General features: G+C 41.0%; 1 pseudogene; it reads left to right on the forward strand.

The window, feature by feature from the left end:
* The window catches only part of LOC130939396 (uncharacterized), a 125,646-nt pseudogene extending 116,149 nt beyond the window's left edge, over positions 1-9,497 (forward strand).
* The last annotated feature ends 8,212 nt before the right edge of the window (positions 9,498-17,709 follow it).

Genomic DNA, 17,709 nt, shown 5'->3' on the forward strand with positions numbered 1-17,709 from the left:
GCTAGGATATCCTAGTACTATTCTGCGCTTATGTGAAGAAGCTGGAGTGCCTCTGGAAGAATTTGAAGAAACTGATGTGGTCTCTGTTGGAAAACCTCTTACCCGAGAAAGGTTGGAGTTTATCACCACAACCCAATTGGAAAGGCAACCTTTAGCAAGAAGGAAGAAAAGGAAAGAAGCAAGACAAGAGGAGGAGCCTCAAGAAATGAAAGAACCCCATACTTTAAACATGAATCAACTCCAAGCCGCTTTGGAAGGAATCTCTGGGCAATATTCACAAATTCAAAGAAGCCAAGAGGAACAAGCTCAGCAACAAAGGGACCTTTGGCAGTTGATGGACCAACAAAGAGGGGTTCAAGTTCAATGGATGAACCAACAAAATGAATACCAAACACACATGATGGAACTACAACAAGAACAATATGCCAAGATGCATGAAGCCATCAACAATTCAACTGTTGAACATGAAAAAGCCATGGAGAAAGTAATACAAGAACAAGCTCAACTAAGGAAAGAGCAAGCTCAGCAAAGGGAACTTCTCCATAGGTTGGATGCTAGACATGATACATTTCACAAAGAGTTCAATGAAAGCAGAATGTTCAGGGAAGCCAGGCATAAGGACAGACTTGACTATGATATATGCACCCAAGAAAAGCTCAGTTACCTCTGTGGAGCACCCCCATTACTCAACCCACAAATTAAAACCTTTAATGAAGCTCGCAAGATATTTGAAGAGCAGGAACTTGCAAGGGTGAGATTTAATGCTCAGAGGCTAAAGGAGACAATGATAAGCTCAGGAGTTTGGCAAAGAGAAGAGGGGGATTCAACAACAAAACAACAAGGAGAGCTAAGAAGGAAAAAGAAAGAAGATCCAAAGGGGGATTCAACAACAAAACAACAAGGAGAGTTGAGGAAGAAAAAGAAAGAAGATCCAAAGGGCAAAGGAAAGCAAGGAGAATCAAGCAAAGAAAAAGGGACATGAAGACTAAAGGTGGTGAAGTTCCTTTGTTTTTCTTTATGTTTTATTAAATAAAGAAGATGTATGTCTGAAATATGGTATACCTTCTAGGATGCATTTGTTTTTTTTGAAGCATTGTCTTTTATGTTGCCCATTTCATGCATCACCACTCACAGATTCGGAATGGTTGCTTGTCTTAAGTACTTTTACTTGTCAATGGAATAAAAGATGTAGTTTGAGCAAGAACAGAGAGAACTCTAGTTTAAAAAGAATCATGTTGTCCCATGAGAAAAGTGCTAGTATATATACATTTATTGTGAAAGAATCAAGGCTCAATAAGTTCAAAAGAATGCTTGCTTATACAAGACTAGTTTGGTTAAGGGTCACAAAGACTTTATCAGTAATAGCACAAATAACCTTGACAATAAAGAAAACAGAAGACAAAGAATGAAAGGCTAGGCATCAATGACAAAATTTGGATATGTGTCTGTGGTGATTGATGTTAGGAGACATACTTGGGCTAGTAAATCCGAGGGGTGCTTCATCACCCGATAACTTGAGTTAACTAACTCGGGATTATCGATTGAAAACTCACAATCAAGAGTAGCTCTATAACAGAACATTTAGCAACCCAAAGAGGTGCTGGACACCACTATCCAAATAAAGTTTCAATGTTATATGCCTGTGATTGAATGTGTTAAGGAGAGAGGCTTGAGTTAGTAAATCTTTAAGAGTGTCTCAACACTTAACAACTTGAACCAACTGGTTTGGGATTGTTGATTGAAAGCTTATGCTAAAGAGCCGCCTTAAGACAAGATTTCGAGCTCATTTGAAATAAGAAGGAATATAAAAAAAAAAAAGAGAAAAGCATCAAGTAAAGAATGGTTCAAGGATCATGTGCTACGGTATAGAAAAAGGTCTAGTGAAGTTAACCCATTTAGTATTGAAGCAAGCATTTTAATTGAAAAAGTTGAATAGCCATGTTCAATTACAATAAATTAATGATTACACAAGTGAGGATGACATGCTCAATGAAAAAATACTCTCTGGTGAAACATTCAAGTCTTACATCTTAGATTCTTGTGACAAAGTCTCTTATATTTTGCTTGAGGACAAGCAACACTTTAAGTTTGGTGTTGTGATGCAATAGCATATTTACTATATTAGCTAGTTAATTTAGTCGGTTTTAGCTTTGTTTCATTCATTTTCTCTAAATAAACAAGTCTTTTATGAGTTTAGTCTTCATGCATGAGAATACCAAGGAACATGTGATTTTAGCCAAATTCATGCAAATAATTTAAGGAATACATACATGAATGAGTATGAATGAATCTCATGAAATTTATTGCATGAATTGGTAAGACTTTGAAGCTATTTCCCCTGTTGATGATAGGTGATGAAACAAGAAAGTAGGGAAGCAAGAATGAAGCAAACTGGGCAAGAAGAAGAAAAGTTGTTGGCGTTGCCAACTTGGAGAAAGGGTGAGTGTTTGAGAGCAACGCCCAACAATGTAAGGCAGCCCTGGAGAGCAAAGGTTGCACGTTGCCAACTTGGAAAAGGGTGAGTTGTTGAAGGCAACGCCAAGACAGCCCTGGAGAGCACACTTGCACGTTGCCAACTTGGAGAAAGGAGTGAGTTTTTATGGGCAACGCAGGCAAGCAAAGAGTTGAGCCAAGGAGAGTGTCGAGGGCGTTGCCAACGCCAGGAACCATAGGCGTGTTCTTTGGCAACGCACACAAGCAAGCTTGGCCCAAGAGGAGGAGAAGCTGGCGTTGCCAACGCCAAGAACCATAGGCGTTATTCAAGGCAACGCCAAGCAATCTTGGGGAGCTAGTTCAGAGCCTCGAGCACGTTGCCAGCCTAAAAATGAGGGGCGTGTTTGAGGACAACGCAGGCAAACAACGCTGAATGGAAAACTTGGCCCAGGAAAAGGAGATGCACGTTGCCAACGCCAAGTTATGAAGGCGTGTTCCTTGGCAACGTAGCAAGCAACTTTGGCACCAAAGGGGAGTTCGAGCACGTTGTTGAGCTAGGAACCATGGGCGTGTTCCTTGGCAACGCATGCAAGCTAGGAGTATGGGCACACGAGAGCGTTGCTAAATTGGAAATGAACTGGCGTGTTCTTCAATAACGCCAGGGACAAGATCTTGGGCCAGCAAATAGAAGCACGTTGCCAACGCCACTTGCATTGGCGTGTCCTAAGGCAACGCCAGGAAGGAATGCTTGGCTAGGCACCAAGTTTTGGAGCTCAACCACGTTGCCAACGCCAGGAAGCATAGGCGTGTTCAAGGACAACGCCAAGCAACAAGCATAGAGCCTTGAGGAAGGCTCGAGCACGTTGCCAACGCCAGCTTCCAAAGGCGTGTTTGGGGGCAACGGAGCAAGCAAAGTTAGGCAAGGAAGTTCACATGAAGAAGCACTCGAGCACGTTGCCAACGCCAGTTTCTAAAGGCGTTATCTAAGGCAACGTGACAAGCAAAATTGAAGGCTAGAGACTAGCCCTGGAGGAAGCACGAGCACGTTGCCAACGTGCTAACAAGGGGCGTGTTTGGTGACAACGCCAGCCTCATTTCTCAGCCTTGGGAGGCTTGGCACGTTGCCAACTTGGGAGAAAAGGGGCGTTATCAGCAACAACTTGGCAGCTTGACCTTACCTTCTTTGAGGAAGCATAACTTGAGCTAGAAAAATCCAATTGAGATGATTCCAAGTGCATTAGAAAGAAGACACTCTGAGCTTTCCAATGATGTATGATAGTCCATATTGAAGCAGAGGATTGACATTCAAATTCTGGGCAACATTAGGCATGAGAGAAGAGTCAAGAAGAAGAAAAGCAAGTTGTTGGCAATAACTTGGGCCAACAACGCCCAAGTCTCAAAGCTCACTCCCAGGAAAATTTGATGCACGTTGCCAACGTGCATTAAGCCTAGAGTTATTGCCAATAACGCCCCTCAATGGGCCAGAACCGATGGCAACTTGCTCTGCTTCCTCTGTTCCTCACAAAGGCCAGCAATTTCTTCAATTGAACCAGAAATTTAACAAAGAATGAAGCCCACATTGCTAGCCCAATCAAAGATCTTTAAAGGAGTTTTGGGACTAATATAAATAGAGATTGAGTTTGTACTTGGGAGGGACTTTGGACACTTAGAATTTTATACTTTTAGCACTTTTACTTTGAGAACTCTCTAGCACTTCCGGGAGGATACCCGAAGAGCTAATTTGGTTTTTCTTGGAACTTTTCTTCTTCAGTTTTAAGCTTTAAGCATTTCCTTATTCTTCTTCTTCTTTTCTTCACACTTAGTTTAGTTTTTGTTGATGGCAATTGTTGTTAAAATTGGAGCTATGACTCACTAAACCCCACTTTCATTAGGGGGAAGAGCTCTGCTTGTTGAATGCATTGATGAACTCCTCTTTTCCTCCTCAATTCTAGTGGTTAATCCAAAGAGGAAACTCTTGTTCTTCAAAGATTCAACCACCATCGAGAGAGGGGTTAATCTATGTGAATTGTGTGGTGAATTTGAGGAATGAGCCACATAATTCAGTTTAGAGTTCATCCTTTCATGATTTCCTTAATCAATACACCTTGGTTGGTATGTGAGATGTAACTTTCCTTGGTTGAGATTATGGGAATTGTGTGGCTGGATTAGAATTGAGCTTCATCTCTTCTCATGAACAACTAGATCATGAGAGTGGCAATTGGTTATGTTGAGAGAAATTGAATCACCAAGAGATTGGGATTCAATTAACCACTTGCCATGGATCTATACCCATGATTGAGAAGGATTTGACTAACATCAATTCATGAAAACCTGCATCTCTGATCCCTAATGATCCTCTCTATCATTACTTCTTATTTCTTTTGCTTCTAGTTGTTTGATTACCCATAACCCAATTCCCTTTTACATTCTGTCAATTTATTATTCTTGTCATCTACATTTTGTTCCTTTAATTCTTGCTATTTACTCTTATGTTCTTTAAATTTATGCACCCTTTAATTCCTTGCCATTTATCTTTGATGTCATTTAAGTTTCTTGCAATTTAAGTTTCAGTTATTTACTTTCATTTTATTTCTATATTCCTGTTCTTAAACTCCCTGCCATTTAAATTTCTGCAATTATGTTCAAAAGTCACATTGCTCATAAAATCAAAATTATGTTCGCTTGACTAAATTTACCATTTACTTAAAGTTGCTTAATCTACCAATCCTCGTGGGATCGACCTCACTCCTAGTGAGTCTTATTACTTGATACGATCCGGTATACTTGCCGGTTGTACGTGAAATCTAAATTTTTACGTATCAAGTTTTTGGCGCCGTTGCCGGGGATTGGAAAAGATTGACAATGATTAAGTGAAAGGTGGTTTAGATTAAGCAATTTTTTTTTAGTGTTTTTGTTAAGCCCACTAACTGTTTGATACTTTGTTTCACTAACTCTAATTCCACTCTAGTTCTAGAGTATTTCACTTGTGATTTTGGTTTTGTTTGTGTATGTCAGGAGCTAATAGACTTAATACTGAGGACGAGAGAACCCTCCGAAGGAGAAGAAGAGCAGAAAGAGGAAAGGGAATAGTTGGTGAAGAGGAGTCAGAGGGAGAAGATCAAGTCATGGAGGATGAGATGCACAATCCTCCTGGAGGGGTCAACAACAATGATGGACCACCTAGAAGGGTGCTATCCTCTTATACCATCCCTGATCCAAGACATTGTGGAAGCAGTATTGCCACTCCAAGTGTTCAGGCCAATAACTTTGAGTTAAAACCCCAACTCATCACTTTAGTACAAAACAATTGCTCCTATGGAAGGGGACCTCTTGAAGACCCAAATCAACATTTGTCTATTTTTCTGAGGATATGCAACACAGTGAAGACAAATGGAGTGCATCCAGATGTCTACAAACTGCTGCTATTCCCATTCTCTTTGAGGGACAAGGCCACTCAATGGCTAGAGTCATTCCCCAAGGAAAGCCTCGACAATTGGAATGATCTGATGGGCAGATTTCTAGCAAAGTTCTACCCACCTCAAAGAATCATCAAGTTGAAGACAGAGGTTCAAACTTTCAGGCAAATGGAAGGGGAGTCATTATATGAAGCCTGGGAAAGATATAAGGCACTAATGAGAAGATGTCCACCTGATATGTTTAGTGACTGGGTCAAACTCCAAAACTTCTATGAAGGTTTAAGCTTAGAAGCAAGGAAGGGGCTAGACTACTCATCAGGAGGATCACTCAACATGATGAAAACTGCTGAGGAGGCTCAAGACCTCATTGAGATTGTGGCAAACAATCAGTATTATTACTCATCAGAGAGGCAACATAACCCGGCCCCAAAGAAAGGCGTAATGGAGCTTGAAGGTGTTGACGCTATCTTGGCACAAAATAAGTTAATGCACCAACAAATCCAACAACAAATGGAAATGATAACAAAGAGAATGGATGGTTTCCAGCTAGCATCAGTGAACACAACAAATCAACCATCACTTGAATGGAGCCAAGGTGAAGGGACCACTGTTGAACAGCCACAAGAACAAGTTCAATACATGCAAAATACTTCAAATTCTCAGGACGAATTTCATGGTGATACATACAACTCCTCTTGGAAAAATCATCCCAATCTAAGGTGGGGTGAAAACCATTGGCAAAAGAACAACAGCCACAACCACACCCGTAACACAAATAACCAAAATCACCATGCCACCAACACTAACCAATATAAAAAAACACAAAACACATATCAACCACCTCATAATAACTCACAAACTCAACAAAGCAACTTTCCTGCACCAACACCCAACGCACAGAATTACCACACCAATCCACCCAACAACTTTCAACAACAATCAACCCCCATCATATCCCCAATTGACCATCATGAGACTAGAATTTCAAGTCTTGAAGCAACCTTGCAAGCACTTGCTCAAACCACTCAAGCCTTAGCTAAGGGACAAAAGGAACATGAGGTCACCATGAAGAATATTGAGAGACAAGTGGGACAATTAGCCAAACAAGCCGAGCGCCCAACCAATGTTCTCCCAAGTGATACAATACCCAACCCAAGAGAAGAATGTAAAGCTCTGCAGTTAAGGAGTGGCAAGGTAGTTGGTGAAAGTTCGAATAAAGAAGCAGTGGAGATACAAGTGGAAAGGCAGGATGAAGAAAAGGATTCAACATCTAACAAAGGCAAAGAGGTTGTCAAGCCACAAGGCAAACCACCCACTCAAGGAAGCAACCATGATAGCAAGGAGAGTGTGAATCCACAACAAGAAAACAAAAATGAAGGAGTAAAAGCCTATGTACCCAAGCTTCCATACCCAACTAGGATACATAAAGGAGCAAAGGACCAACAATTCCCAAGGTTCTTAGAAATCTTCAAGAAACTTGAAATCAACATCCCATTGGCAGAAGCTCTGGAACAGATGCCATTATATGCAAAGTTTCTTAAGGAATTGATCACCAAGAAGAGAAGTTGGCAAGAAAAAGAAACGGTGATTCTCACTCAAGAGTGCAGTGCCATCATTCAAAAGGGACTACCCCCAAAACTCAAAGATCCTGGCAGCTTCCTCATACCCTACACGATTGGGAGCATGGCCATTGACAAATCACTTTGTGACTTGGGAGCAAGCATTAACCTAATGCCCCTTACAATGATGAAGAAAATGATGATTGAAGAGCTTAAACCCACAAGGATGTCACTCCAACTTGCTGACAGATCCATCAAAATACCAAATGGAGTAGTTGAGAACCTCTTGGTGAAGGTGGGAAACTTCATATTCCCAGCCGATTTTGTGGTCCTAGACATGGATGAAGAGGGAAACAATTCAGTTATTCTTGGTAGACCCTTCTTGGCTACAGCTAGAACAATCATTGATGTGGAAAAGGGGGAAATGATTTTTAGAGTGCATGATGAGCAAATGACCATAAATGTTTTCAAAGCAATGCAACACCCCGTTGAGAAAGAAAGTTGCATGAGGATTGATGTAGTGGATTCGTTGGTTGAAGAGGTACTTGACACAAACCATCAAGTGAAACAGGAGGAAGTCCAGAATGTTAAAGGACAAGAAGAGAACAAATTGGAAGCATCAGAGGAACCAAGTGAAGCTATGAAAGAAGAGGCACCACAACAAGAGTTGAAACCACTACCCCCTCATCTTAAATACGCATTTCTTGGTGAAAAGGACAGCTTCCCAGTGATCATAAATTCTACATTGAATGCAGAGGAGGAAGAAAAGCTCCTTGTAGTATTGAAAGATCACAAAGAGGCGTTGGGATGGACCATTGATGACTTGAAAGGCATAAGCCCTGCCGTATGCATGCACAAGATACTTTTAGAGGAGAATTCCAAACCAGTGGTACAACCCCAAAGAAGATTGAATCCCACAATGAAGGAGGTTGTTCAAAAGGAAGTCCTGAAGTTGTGTAAAGCTGGGATCATCTACCCTATATCTGACAGCCCGTGGGTCAGTCCAGTGCAAGTAGTACCTAAGAAAGGGGGGATGACTGTCATTGTTAATGAGAAGAATGAGCTTATTCCAACACGAACAGTGACAGGGTGGAGAATGTGCATAGACTATAGAAGGCTGAATGATGCCACACGAAAAGATCACTTTCCTCTCCCTTTCATTGACCAGATGCTTGAAAGGTTGGCTGGCCATGCCTATTACTGTTTTCTTGATGGATATTCTGGGTATAACCAGATAGTAGTTGACCCCATGGATCAAGAGAAGACTTCCTTTACTTGTCCCTTTGGAGTCTTTGCATACAGGAGAATGCCATTTGGACTGTGTAATGCCCCAGCTACCTTTCAAAGGTGCATGCTATCAATCTTCTCAGACATGGTAGAAAAATTTATTGAAGTATTTATGGATGATTTCTCTGTTTTTGGTGATTCTTTCAATACTTGCTTGCACCATCTTACCTTAGTCTTGAAAAGGTGCCAAGAAACCAATTTAGTCTTGAATTGGGAGAAATGCCATTTCATGGTACCCGAAGGCATCGTTCTTGGTCATAAAATTTCAAGGAAGGGTATAGAAGTTGACAAGGCAAAAGTAGAAATTATAGAAAAACTTCCTTTGCCAACTAGTGTGAAAGCCGTTAGAAGTTTCTTAGGACATGCTGGATTTTATAGGAGATTCATCAAAGATTTTTCCAAAATAGCAAAGCCACTAAGCAATTTGCTGGTGGTAGACAATCCTTTTCTCTTTGATGATGAGTGTAAACAGGCCTTTGAAACTCTAAAAGCTAAGCTCACCACAGCACCAATCATCACACCCCCAAGTTGGGGACTACCTTTTGAACTCATGTGTGATGCAAGTAACCTTGCAATTGGTGCTGTGTTGGGGCAGAGGAAGGAAAAGAAGCTTCATGTTATCTACTATGCAAGTAAGGTATTGAATTAAACTCAAAAAAACTACACCACAACAGAGAAAGAGCTACTAGCTGTGGTATATGCTTTTGATAAGTTTAGACAATATTTGATTGGATCTAAAGTTCTAGTGTATACTGACCATGCTGCTCTTAAGTATCTTATGTCAAAACAGGATGCCAAACCAAGGCTAATCAGATGGGTGCTACTCCTACAAGAGTTTGACATTGAGATAAAAGATAGAAAGGGCAATGAAAATCAAGTTGCTGACCACTTATCAAGGCTACCACAAGATGTATGCCAGGACAACCTTCCATCAATAAATGAAGAATTTCCAGATGAACATCTCTTGCAAATCCAACATGTCCCTTGGTTTGCAGATATGGCCAACTACAAGGCGGGGAGAATCATTCCACAAGAGTACACAAAACAACAAGTCAAGAAGCTGCTACATGAGGCTAAGTTCTTCTTCTGGGATGAACCATTCTTGTTCAAAAGATGCCCAGATGGAATGATAAGAAGGTGTGTGTCAGAAGGTGAGATGAAGGACATACTATGGCATTGTCACAACTCTAGTTATGGTGGTCATTTTGGGGCCGAAAGAACAGCCGCAAAGATCCTTCAAAGTGGTTTCTACTGGCCCTCAATCTTCAAGGATGCTAGAGAGTTTGTGAGTCATTGTAATGAATGTCAAAGAACAGGGGGTTTGTCAAAGAAAAATGAGATGCCTCAGAAGTTCATTTTGGAAGTGGAACTCTTTGATCTGTGGGTAATAGATTTCATGGGACCTTTTCCTCCATCTTACACATTCAAATACATTTTGGTAGCAGTAGAGTATGTCTCCAAATGGGTAGAAGCAATAGCCACCACCACATGTGATACCAACGTGGTCTTGCAATTCCTCAAGAAGAACATCTTCACTAGATTTGGAGTACCCAAAGGACTTATAAGTGATGGGGGAAGCCACTTCTGCAACAAGCAACTAAATTCTTTACTCCACAAATATGGTGTTACTCACAAAGTAGCTACCCCATACCACCCACAAACCAATGGGCAAGCTGAACTTGCCAACAGAGAGCTAAAAAGGATCTTGGAGAAAACTGTGGGAACAACAAGAAAGGATTGGGTTAGAAAGCTGGATGATGCACTTTGGGCATATAGGACAGCCTTCAAGACACCCATAGGAAAATCTCCATTTCAGCTGGTGTATGGAAAGGCATGCCACCTCCCTGTGGAGCTTGAACATAAGGCCTTTTGGGCCACCAAACTTCTGAATTTAGATGCTCAAGCAGCAGGAGAGAAGAGGTTGCTACAACTCAATGAACTGGAGGAGTTCAGATTGGAGGCATATGAAAATGCCAGAATATACAAAGAAAGAGCAAAGAGATGGCATGATAAGAAAATCTCTCAAAGAACATTCGAACCAGGCCAAAGAGTGTTGTTATTCAACTCAAGATTGAAGATTTTCCCTGGGAAGCTGAGGTCTAGATGGACTGGCCCGTACACCATCATCAAAGTATCACCTCATGGCTATGTCGAATTACTAGATGAAGCCTCAAAACAAACCTTCACAGCTAATGGACATAGGGTGAAGCATTATTTTGGTGGCCCCTGGAGCAAGGAAGAGAGTGTGCAACTCTTAGCATGAGCAAAGAAGCTGCAGTGTCAAGCTAAGGACAATAAACAAGCGCTTCATGGGAGGCAACCCATGCACAGGGAGTCTTTTATTTTCATACTTTAGTAATCAATAATGAGAGGTTGCATCATATACATCTAAGAGAATAAAAAGTAGACTAGTACATAGTGTATGCAAGGCACTAAGTTTGGTGTGGCCAATCTTGAAGTAATGGTAAAAGTTTGTTCTACAACACTTAGCCACAAACTAAGTTTGGTGTCCATACATACACGAAAATGCTAGACTATGAAAGTACAGTCATCTATTTTAGTTATATGAAAGCAACTATTAAAAAAAAAAAAAACCCGAGAAAAGAGATTGAAATAGCATACAAGGTAGGTAAGATACTAAGTTTGGTGTGGCCATCTTTGGAGTTAACTCCATAGAACACTTAGTCACAAACTAAGTTTGGTGTCTTTAATTCATAAATTTTAATTTTGCTTAGTCAATTTTGCATAGGAATATCATCATAAGTTGTTAGCTAGTAATGTCACTTTAAGAATCTCAAGCTTTTGGAATTTTGTTGCAGGAAAGAAAGAAAGAAGTGATGGGAAATCTTGGAAGGAGGTCACGGATGCACAAGGAAGGGAAAGTCACATGAGTCTTGAACTTTGTGCATTGGAAAAAAATAACTCAACATGCATTGGGCACAAGGAAGCATGCTCCCCATGCTATGACCGAACCCCTAGAACCATATATCTCACCACGGAAATCACTAGAACCATGCATCCTCACCAAAACTCACTTTACATACTTCAACCATATTCATCAAACCTCACTTTTCCTCACTCATCCTTCTACCCCTCCATAACCCCATTTCATCACCCGAACTCACACTCAACCTCCAACTTATTCCGTGTTTCACAAATTCTAGCCTTGAACCTCATCTTTACCCAACAAAACTCTTGAAGCATTACATCTCTCCACATAACCGAAACACTCCACCCCCTTCACCATCATTTTCTATCTTCTCTAAGTCACCTTGCTCGTCATATACCTCTCCCTTCACAATTATCTTCTTTATGCTTGAGGACAAGCATTCACCTAAGTTTGGTGTTGGGGAGATTCAACCCTTGCAAGTGAATCTCAATGGCCTCATCATCAAGGGATAGGAGAGAAGATGAAGGACAAAACACCTTTGATCAAAGAAGATTCAAATCCAAACACAACGAGCGTATCTTTAGCTGGATGTCAAGCAAAGATGTTGTTCCGGAGTTACCCTTCAAGCTAAGAAAAGATGAATACCCTGAAATACAAAAAATAATCAGGAAAAGGGGATGGGAGCTTCTCTGTAACCAACCTCAAGAAGTGAGCATGCTTCTCATCCATGAGTTCTACACTAATGTGATCAGAGAATTTGATGATGAAGAACCATACATGAGTTATGTAAGAGGTGTGACTGTTGATTTTAGTCCGGACACCATCAACAGGGTGTTAAAAGTCAAGCCAAAACGGTTCAAACGAGCTAGCTATGAAGAAAGGGTTGAAAATGACCCAAGATATGTGGATGTGGTAAGTGACTTATGCAGAGTAGGCACGGATTGGGTGTTGGATTCACATGGACAACCACTCAAACTTCGGAGAGGTGATCTCATACCTCAAGCAAAAGGATGGCATGACATAGTGAGGAGATCATTGATCTCCACTTCAAATAACTCTGAGGTAACGGTGAATAGAGCAATAATGATCCACTGCATAATGAAAGGAGGGGAAATCAATGTTGGAGAAATTATAGCCACGAACATCATTGACATAGCTCAAAAGGTCAAACAGGACAGCTGGCTAGGATATCCTAGTACTATTCTGCGCTTATGTGAAGAAGCTGGAGTGCCTCTGGAAGAATTTGAAGAAACTGATGTGGTCTCTGTTGGAAAACCTCTTACCCGAGAAAGGTTGGAGTTTATCACCACAACCCAATTGGAAAGGCAACCTTTAGCAAGAAGGAAGAAAAGGAAAGAAGCAAGACAAGAGGAGGAGCCTCAAGAAATGGAAGAACCCCATACTTTAAACATGAATCAACTCCAAGCCGCTTTGGAAGGAATCTCTGGGCAATATTCACAAATTCAAAGAAGCCAAGAGGAACAAGCTCAGCAACAAAGGGACCTTTGGCAGTTGATGGACCAACAAAGAGGGGTTCAAGTTCAATGGATGAACCAACAAAATGAATACCAAACACACATGATGGAACTACAACAAGAACAATATGCCAAGATGCATGAAGCCATCAACAATTCAACTGTTGAACATGAAAAAGCCATGGAGAAAGTAATACAAGAACAAGCTCAACTAAGGAAAGAGCAAGCTCAGCAAAGGGAACTTCTCCATAGGTTGGATGCTAGACATGATACATTTCACAAAGAGTTCAATGAAAGCAGAATGTTCAGGGAAGCCAGGCATAAGGACAAACTTGACTATGATATATGCACCCAAGAAAAGCTCAGTTACCTCTGTGGAGCACCCCCATTACTCAACCCACAAATTAAAACCTTTAATGAAGCTCGCAAGATATTTGAAGAGCAGGAACTTGCAAGGGTGAGATTTAATGCTCAGAGGCTAAAGGAGACAATGATAAGCTCAGGAGTTTGGCAAAGAGAAGAGGGGGATTCAACAACAAAACAACAAGGAGAGCTAAGAAGGAAAAAGAAAGAAGATCCAAAGGGGGATTCAACAATAAAACAACAAGGAGAGTTGAGGAAGAAAAAGAAAGAAGATCTAAAGGGCAAAGGAAAGCAAGGAGAATCAAGCAAAGAAAAAGGGACATGAAGACTAAAGGTGGTGAAGTTCCTTTGTTTTTCTTTATGTTTTATTAAATAAAGAAGATGTATGTCTGAAATATGGTATACCTTCTAGGATGCATTTGTTTTTTTTTGAAGCATTATCTTTTATGTTGCCCATTCCATGCATCACCACTCACAGATTCGGAATGGTTGCTTGTCTTAAGTACTTTTACTTGTCAATGGAATAAAAGATGTAGTTTGAGCAAGAACAGAGAGAACTCTAGTTTAAAAAGAATCATGTTGTCCCATGAGAAAAGTGCTAGTATATATACATTTATTGTGAAAGAATCAAGGCTCAATAAGTTCAAAAGAATGCTTGCTTATACAAGACTAGTTTGGTTAAGGGTCACAAAGACTTTATCAGTAATAGCACAAATAACCTTGACAATAAAGAAAACAGAAGACAAAGAATGAAAGGCTAGGCATCAATGACAAAATTTGGATATGTGTCTGTGGTGATTGATGTTAGGAGACATACTTGGGCTAGTAAATCCGAGGGGTGCTTCATCACCCGATAACTTGAGTTAACTAACTCGGGATTATCGATTGAAAACTCACAATCAAGAGTAGCTCTATAACAGAACATTTAGCAACCCAAAGAGGTGCTGGACACCACTATCCAAATAAAGTTTCAATGTTATATGCCTGTGATTGAATGTGTTAAGGAGAGAGGCTTGAGTTAGTAAATCTTTAAGAGTGTCTCAACACTTAACAACTTGAACCAACTGGTTTGGGATTGTTGATTGAAAGCTTATGCTAAAGAGCCGCCTTAAGACAAGATTTCGAGCTCATTTGAAATAAGAAGGAATATAAAAAAAAAAAAGAGAAAAGCATCAAGTAAAGAATGGTTCAAGGATCATGTGCTACGGTATAGAAAAAGGTCTAGTGAAGTTAACCCATTTAGTATTGAAGCAAGCATTTTAATTGAAAAAGTTGAATAGCCATGTTCAATTACAATAAATTAATGATTACACAAGTGAGGATGACATGCTCAATGAAAAAATACTCTCTGGTGAAACATTCAAGTCTTACATCTTAGATTCTTGTGACAAAGTCTCTTATATTTTGCTTGAGGACAAGCAACACTTTAAGTTTGGTGTTGTGATGCAATAGCATATTTACTATATTAGCTAGTTAATTTAGTCGGTTTTAGCTTTGTTTCATTCATTTTCTCTAAATAAACAAGTCTTTTTATGAGTTTAGTCTTCATGCATGAGAATACCAAGGAACATGTGATTTTAGCCAAATTCATGCAAATAATTTAAGGAATACATACATGAATGAGTATGAATGAATCTCATGAAATTTATTGCATGAATTGGTAAGACTTTGAAGCTATTTCCCTGTTGATGATAGGTGATGAAACAAGAAAGTAGGGAAGCAAGAATGAAGCAAACTGGGCAAGAAGAAGAAAAGTTGTTGGCGTTGCCAACTTGGAGAAAGGGTGAGTGTTTGAGAGCAACGCCCAACAATGTAAGGCAGCCCTGGAGAGCAAAGGTTGCACGTTGCCAACTTGGAAAAGGGTGAGTTGTTGAAGGCAACGCCAAGACAGCCCTGGAGAGCACACTTGCACGTTGCCAACTTGGAGAAAGGAGTGAGTTTTTATGGGCAACGCAGGCAAGCAAAGAGTTGAGCCAAGGAGAGTGTCGAGGGCGTTGCCAACGCCAGGAACCATAGGCGTGTTCTTTGGCAACGCACACAAGCAAGCTTGGCCCAAGAGGAGGAGAAGCTGGCGTTGCCAACGCCAAGAACCATAGGCGTTATTCAAGGCAACGCCAAGCAATCTTGGGGAGCTAGTTCAGAGCCTCGAGCACGTTGCCAGCCTAAAAATGAGGGGCGTGTTTGAGGACAACGCAGGCAAACAACGCTGAATGGAAAACTTGGCCCAGGAAAAGGAGATGCACGTTGCCAACGCCAAGTTATGAAGGCGTGTTCCTTGGCAACGTAGCAAGCAACTTTGGCACCAAAGGGGAGTTCGAGCACGTTGTTGAGCTAGGAACCATGGGCGTGTTCCTTGGCAACGCATGCAAGCTAGGAGTATGGGCACATGAGAGCGTTGCTAACTTGGAAATGAACTGGCGTGTTCTTCAATAACGCCAGGGACAAGATCTTGGGCCAGCAAATAGAAGCACGTTGCCAACGCCACTTGCATTGGCGTGTTCTAAGGCAACGCCAGGAAGGAATGCTTGGCTAGGCACCAAGTTTTGGAGCTCAACCACGTTGCCAACGCCAGGAAGCATAGGCGTGTTCAAGGACAACGCCAAGCAACAAGCATAGAGCCTTGAGGAAGGCTCGAGCACGTTGCCAACGCCAGCTTCCAAAGGCGTGTTTGGGGGCAACGCAGCAAGCAAAGTTAGGCAAGAAAGTTCACATGAAGAAGCACTCGAGCACGTTGCCAACGCCAGTTTCTAAAGGCGTTATCTAAGGCAACGTGACAAGCAAAATTGAAGGCTAGAGACTAGCCCTGGAGGAAGCACGAGCACGTTGCCAACGTGCTAACAAGGGGCGTGTTTGGTGACAACGCCAGCCTCATTTCTCAGCCTTGGGAGGCTTGGCACGTTGCCAACTTGGGAGAAAAGGGGCGTTATCAGCAACAACTTGGCAGCTTGACCTTACCTTCTTTGAGGAAGCATAACTTGAGCTAGAAAAATCCAATTGAGATGATTCCAAGTGCATTAGAAAGAAGACACTCTGAGCTTTCCAATGATGTATGATAGTCCATATTGAAGCAGAGGATTGATATTCAAATTCTGGGCAACATTAGGCATGAGAGAAGAGTCAAGAAGAAGAAAAGCAAGTTGTTGGCAATAACTTGGGCCAACAACGCCCAAGTCTCAAAGCTCACTCCCAGGAAAATTTGATGCACGTTGCCAACGTGCATTAAGCCTAGAGTTATTGCCAATAACGCCCCTCAATGGGCCAGAACCGATGGCAACTTGCTCTGCTTCCTCTGTTCCTCACAAAGGCCAGCAATTTCTTCAATTGAACCAGAAATTTAACAAAGAATGAAGCCCACATTGCTAGCCCAATCAAAGATCTTTAAAGGAGTTTTGGGACTAATATAAATAGAGATTGAGTTTGTACTTGGGAGGGACTTTGGACACTTAGAATTTTATACTTTTAGCACTTTTACTTTGAGAACTCTCTAGCACTTCCGGGAGGATACCCGGAGAGCTAATTTGGTTTTTCTTGGAACTTTCTTCTTCAGTTTTAAGCTTTAAGCATTTCCTTATTCTTCTTCTTCTTTCTTCACACTTAGTTTAGTTTTTGTTGATGGCAATTGTTGTTAAAATTGGAGCTATGACTCACTAAACCCCACTTTCATTAGGGGGAAGAGCTCTGCTTGTTGAATGCATTGATGAACTCCTCTTTTCCTCCTCAATTCTAGTGGTTAATCCAAAGAGGAAACTCTTGTTCTTCAAAGATTCAACCACCATCGAGAGAGGGGTTAATCTATGTGAATTGTGTGGTGAATTTGAGGAATGAGCCACATAATTCAGTTTAGAGTTCATCCTTTCATGATTTCCTTAATCAATACACCTTGGTTGGTATGTGAGATGTAACTTTCCTTGGTTGAGATTATGGGAATTGTGTGGCTGGATTAGAATTGAGCTTCATCTCTTCTCATGAACAACTAGATCACGAGAGTGGCAATTGGTTATGTTGAGAGAAATTGAATCACCAAGAGATTGGGATTCAATTAACCACTTGCCATGGATCTATACCCATGATTGAGAAGGATTTGACTAACATCAATTCATGAAAACCTGCATCTCTGATCCCTAATGATCCTCTCTATCATTACTTCTTATTTCTTTTGCTTCTAGTTGTTTGATTACCCATAACCCAATTCCCTTTTACATTCTGTCAATTTATTATTCTTGTCATCTACATTTTGTTCCTTTAATTCTTGCTATTTACTCTTATGTTCTTTAAATTTATGCACC

Source organism: Arachis stenosperma, chromosome 7 (assembly GCF_014773155.1).
Source record: "Arachis stenosperma cultivar V10309 chromosome 7, arast.V10309.gnm1.PFL2, whole genome shotgun sequence".
Classification (NCBI taxonomy): domain Eukaryota; kingdom Viridiplantae; phylum Streptophyta; class Magnoliopsida; order Fabales; family Fabaceae; genus Arachis; species Arachis stenosperma.